The sequence below is a fragment of the Meriones unguiculatus genome, chromosome 10 (assembly GCF_030254825.1).
Source record: "Meriones unguiculatus strain TT.TT164.6M chromosome 10, Bangor_MerUng_6.1, whole genome shotgun sequence".
Classification (NCBI taxonomy): Eukaryota; Metazoa; Chordata; class Mammalia; order Rodentia; family Muridae; genus Meriones; species Meriones unguiculatus.
In genome coordinates, this window is record NC_083358.1 from 6,825,747 (window position 1) to 6,831,804 (window position 6,058).

Consider the following 6,058-nt stretch of genomic DNA (forward strand, 5'->3'; position numbering starts at 1 on the left):
CTCAGCATCTGCCTGTCTCCATCTCCAGTGCTGTGGGTACTGGTGTGTGCTGCTGCACTAAATTGCCTGTGGGAGAGCTGGGAATCTGAACTCGGGTCCTAACACTTGCATGCAAGCTCTTTACCCACTGAGCCATCTCCCTGGCGCCGCTCCAGAGGCTCCTGCAAGAGACCCTCACCATCCTCTCACCCTGAGGTCCCCTTCCAGCCGAAGTCCTTCACAGCTGGGAAACCAGTCTGCCACAACTTTAGAGCCTCAGGTCCAAGCCTTCCTACAGGATAGGATTTCCACACCCAACCAGCGCCTCCTGGACCTTGAACAACTGACCCACTGGTATCGCTGGTGTGCAGGGCCCTGCCTTCCCTCTCAGCAGGTGGCAGCTGCCGAGAGCAGCAGCCTCAAAGCCTAGCCCATACTGTGCACAGCAGCTGTGAGACTTCTGTCCTCAGACAGCAGAGTAGAGGTCAATGGCGGCCTCTGTGCTCGAAGGCAACAAAGCGCTCTGGGCCAAGAGCTGAAGGAGCCTTTGAGAGAGGCCTTCCCTTTGGCAGAGGGTCGGTCAAAAGCTGCCAAGTGTGCAGCCGTTAGGCTCCAGCAGGCTCCAGGTGCTGCCCAGCGGTGCTTGACCACACAAGTTGGCGGTGCCTAGCTCCCAACACAACAGAGTCACTGCTCAGAGGCATCCAGTATGACTACGGGCTCCTCCACAAGAGGAATTTCCCCCAGAACCTGACACCCACTCATTTTCTCAGGACTTGTCCAGTGGCTGCCTTCCCCAGGTCTCAGAGGTCAGCTTCGGGGGGGGGGAGGGTTGTCATCATTCTTCGGCCATAACCCCTCCTAGATGCCCGTACCCCACGCTCTGAACAGTGCATTCCAATGCAAGCATCTTACAGAAGATGCTCTTAACCCCTAGTCCTTGGGTGCCCTTAGTGAGGAGGTGGGGAAATTTAGGGGTCCTCTTGCTCAGTGCTGGGGAGAACAGAGCAGCCGAGGACCCTGGACACTGACTGTTCCTGCCTCCCCATCTGCAGGAAAAAGGATCTGGCCTTGTTCTCTGCACACAGCTGGTCTGAGTCAGAAATGGAGCCTGAATCCCAAGGCTGACAGCTGATAAATGGTTTCCTAGTTCCAGATCTCCACATATGACTACATAGGACCCAGAACCCAACATTCTTATAAAAAAAAAAGAAAACAAACACCAAAAAAACTTGCCAGTAGACTCATGGAAGTATCTGACTGCAATGGTCCTACCTGTGGCTGTGGTGACGCTAGAGGCTCCTTGCCCACATGGTGCTAGCTTAGGGCCTAGTCTGGGTCACAGCCAAGGTGCCCTTGATGACCTTGTCTGATGAGGCCATGTTGTCTTCCTCAAGGCCCAGCAATGAACTTATATACAGTGGCACTTGGTGACAACTTCCCTGAATAAAGGAATGAGTTCTGGAGCCCCATCCTGCCAGAAGACATCAGACTCTTGCTCATGGAGGTGCCGGATGCCCAGGCGTGGCCTTGGGAAAGTCGGCTGGTATGTGAAGGGCAGGACAGGCTCTGGGGGGAGCCCTTGCAGCTTGCCTTCCCTTGCCTTGCCCTATGCCTAGGAGGGCCCCCTGCTGGCCTCTTGTGTCTCATAGACTTCCCTCACACAGTCCCACAGTGCACCTCAGCTCCGGGGCTGTGAGGTAAGAGGCCCAGTGGCTCTGCCAGACCACTAAGGCAGGGCAGAGATGCTGGCTGGATGTCCACCTTAATTGTAATCCATCCTTGTGGGATTTCTTTGTTCCTCTCTCCCCTTGGCTAGTTCCCAGAACCTTCTGATTACCTATGTCTGACTAGGCTAGCCTAATCACAAGGGGCTGGAAGGGGCCAGTAACCTCATTCACAAACAGGGATGCTGGGCCCAGAGAGGGCAGTGTCCGGTCCATAGTCACACTGCTGCTGGCAGCAAGGCTTGACCCCAGTCTCTGCTTCCTGTCCAGGCAGGACAGGGGCCTTCTTTCCACCCCTACCCACCAAAGAGGATACTTTCCACACTCCCTGCCAAGGGAATGGCAGGTGAGCTTATTTTAGAGAGCCTGGCTTGGTGGGGGAAATGGAAGCTCTTCAATCAATTGATGATGTCTGCTCAGGGGTGAGCATGTCCTAGAATTTTCAGTGCTGTCTGGTTCTCACTGAACTCTGGGGCAGGGGTCCTGAGAGGCCTCCCTAGGTCAATGGGAGCTTCCTGTTTTTTTCCTTTGCCATTTCTAAGAATAAGCCCTGCTTGAAGACACCACTTTTTGTGTTGAGACAGCAAAACCCAGGCTGATCCAGGGGCTTTGGAAGGTGCTGGAATTCTGGAGGCGGCCAAGACTGGCATTCCTGAGCATGTTAGCATTGCCAAGCAAGCGTGTCCTTTCCAAACATCCCACATGGAAGGAGGAAATGCCAGCCATCACAGCCATCACAGCCCTCCAGCTCAGGGTTCGGGGAGCTGGAGGTGATTGCCGAGCGGGCGAGGGGCCTCAGCTGCCAGGTTTACCCGTGTGTTTTGCCAAAGGTGCAGGCTTTGTGGGGTGAGGGAAGCCTGGTGGGGGCAGGGGAGTTCTGAGCTTGGGCTGCCTTGCCAGGGCCAGGCAGAATTGTCCATGAGAGATTGTTGTTAGGTGAGGCCTCTTGCCGTGTTATGGCCTCCGCCTCCGCCAACCCCTTGATAGTCCCTGCTCTGTCCACAATGCCTGTTCTCCCTCTTGCCTCTGAAAGGCTCCTCCTTTGTCCTATAATGTCTGCTCCTTCTCCTGCCCCCTTCCAAGGTACCTGCTCCCTATTCCTTCCAGAGAACATTTTTTTTGTCTATGAATGTTTCATTTTTAAATTATATGTTTTTATTAACTCTACCCGCATTCCTAAGCTCCAATTCCTTCCTTATTTCCCCCAAACTCTCCCTCCCAACTACATGTGTGCACTCTCCCTACACTCCAAACCCATCACGTGAACCTAGTCTTGCCTGTGTGTGCACCAGCGCAGGACTCTGCTGAATCCTGGGTAGTCTCTCAGGGGCTGCATCCCTGAAGAAAACCGATTTGCCTTTCCTTCGTAGCCGTCAGCTGCCCATAGCTCCTCAGATGAGGGTGGGAGTTTGTGGTCCTCTCTCACATCCATGCTGGGGTATTTGCATGCAGCCATAGCCAGTGTAAGCTCCTGTGTAGGTTTTGCTGCAAGTGCCTACTCCCTCTGGCTCTTGCAGTCTCTGCCCTCTCTTCCACTACAATTCCCAAACATAGTGGAAGTGTGAGTGTGTGTGTGTGTGTGTGTGTGTGTGTGTGTTACAGATTTCTCATGCATAGTCAAGCACTCTGCTATCTCTAATTTTTGGCACCTTGGCCAATTGTAGTTCTCCGCATTAATCATCATCTACTACAAAATAAATAAATAAATAAATAAATAAATAAAAACAGCTTCTCTGATGAAGGTTGAAAGATGCATTCATCTGTAGAGAGCCAGGCTGGTCCAGGATTTTCCCTCAGGCCCTGATGTGTGGAGAAGGAATTTAGATCTTTTCCCAGAACCAGGAAGGCTCTTGACAAGGCCAATGATGTCCTGAAGCCCAGGCCTTGGGGATTTCAGAGAACTCAACTTTCCCCTCCTTGAAAGGTGATGGTTCTAAGTCCCAAAGCCACTGAGCTCTTGGTCTGTGTGTAACACACTTGAGATATCCACATTGCTTGATTAGCTTCCTGTTTTTTTTTTTTCTTCCATTGTATGATACTGACTCTGTCCCATTTTTCACCTATAAACTGTGTATAAGACGCTATACATAATAAACTTGTTTGGAATGAGCCATCAGCCTGTTCAAGACTCTCTGATCCCAAACTTACCTAATCTTCCTTATTTTTTTTTTTTTTTTTTTCATCTCCTGGTCCTCTTTCTCAGTTAACCTGTCACTGAAGAAAGAGCTGCTGGTTTAGGTCATTAATTTACGAGTCTAGAGTTAAGAACTTAGGGGAGAATTTATCCTTATGTCCATTTAGCAGAATAATAGTGCTGGATGTTTGCCTAGGGCTTATAACCTAGCCATTAATGGGTTCTTGGCCCAGAAGATAGTACCAGGAATGAATTCTGTCTGGTGGAGTGACATTTAAATCCAATCAGAGAGTGGCTGGCCACTGCCACGACATTTGCGCCACTGCACCAAGGAACCATTTTACGCATAGAACCATGTTTGTGAATCTGTCATTTTGAAAAGGGGCAAGGATGCTTTACAGTGGTAACTGCAGTTCTGGGTTTCCTGGATACTCACCATGGGCCTGGAGGCTTGACAGTCTGTGGCCGAGGCTTTTCGCACCAGGAAAGTTATCACGCTTCTGTATTGCTTCAGGAGCTCTCTGATACCGCAGTCCTTCTCTTCAGATGCTGTGCCTGGCTAGTAGGTTCTGAAGGCCAGCCTGGCACTGTGATTCTCCACCAATGGCATAATGTCCCTCGTGATCATGATTTGATCTAATATTTAATGGTCTGTAAAGCAGAGGTCTTGGATCTGGGACTCCTGTGCTTGTAGACCGGATACAGAGACCAGAGCAAGCTTACTTAGCTTTGTAGGGCCACCTGGGGGTCATCTGGGGCCTCAAAAGGCCAGAATCTGTCCTACAATCTGCCCTCCCTCTACTTCTCTCTTCTTCCTTCATACTTTGTCTCTTTTTCTCTGTTTTTCTCTCTTTTCCTCCCTCTTTCCTCTTTTTAAAAAAAATTTTTTTTTTTTGAGACAAAGTCTCACTGTAGCTCAGGATGGCCTTAAATCCACAGTCTTCCTGCCTTAGCCCCCTAAATGCTGGACTTCCTGTAAAGCAGTTTCTCAATTAGTGATCAATGGGGGAGGGCCCAGAACATGGTGGGTGGAGCCATCCCTGGGCTGGTGGTCCTGGATTCTATAAGAAAGCAGGCTGAGCAAGCCATGAAGAGCAAGCCAGTAAGCAGCACCCTCCGTGGCCTCAGCATCAGCTCCTGCTCCAGGTTCTTTTCCTGTTTGAGTTCCTGTCCTGACTTCCTTTGGTGATGAACAGCAATGTGGAAATATAAGCAGAATAAGCCCTTTCCTCAACAACTTAGTTTTTGGTCATAGAGTTTCGTTGTAGCAATAGCAACCTTAACTAAGACAAGCTGGCACCAGCACAGTGGCCTACTGCTGTGACAGCCCTGACCATGTTTTTTGGAGGATTGTGGATGGAATTTGGACCTTTGGGATGGAAGAACCATTGAGCGTCGAGACGTCAGTGAGATGTCCTGTGGGAGCTTGGAAGATAAGAACGTTGAGGGCAGTGCAGAAGATGGAGGCTTTATGAAGCTTATGAAGCTCCAGAGGGAAGTGTAAAGACTATCAGGGCTGTTTTGATGTTTTGTTTTAAGATTCTGTCATTCTGGGCACCTGAAGCTGAAGAATCAGCTGCAATTAACAGAAGACTAGAACTACTCAAGTGAAACCTTTATGACACTTGGATATTTGATGCTGGTCAGCTGGAGCTAAGAAACTAGCGTGATTACGAGGAGACCAGCATCTTTGAGGTGAAATCTTCTGGGAAGTGGTTTTTGTTTTTTTTTGTTTTTTTGTTTTTGTTTTTTTTTTTTTTTTTTTTTTGCACAGAGAAGCTGTGTTCAAGAGGCAGCCACAGTTGTAGATTGTGCTGGCAGCTGGAGTTGGTAACGTGTAAGAGTCACTCAGGTTTTGAAGGCACGGAGGGGTCATGGAGAGCAGCTGCGGCTTGGCACTGTGAGAGGCCATTGGCGAAGGTGCAGCCTCAGCGGCAGTTGCTGGCCCAGGACTGAAGGGGTCATGCAGAGAAGTTGAGGCTTGGCACCAGGAGGAGAGCCATGAGAGGCTATTGGTGAAAGTGCAGCCCAGTTGCAACAAGGGAGCCCAGCAGTTTTGGAGATACCAGTACCATGGTGACCACCAGGAGAACAGCAGCAGCTTTGGAGTGGAGCCAGCTGGAGCTCAGAAGACAAAGTTCTGTGTGCTGCAGAGGGTGGAGCTGGAGAAGAGACCCACGCCCTTTGGAGGAGTCTGGAAGATCGTGAGTGGATCCCA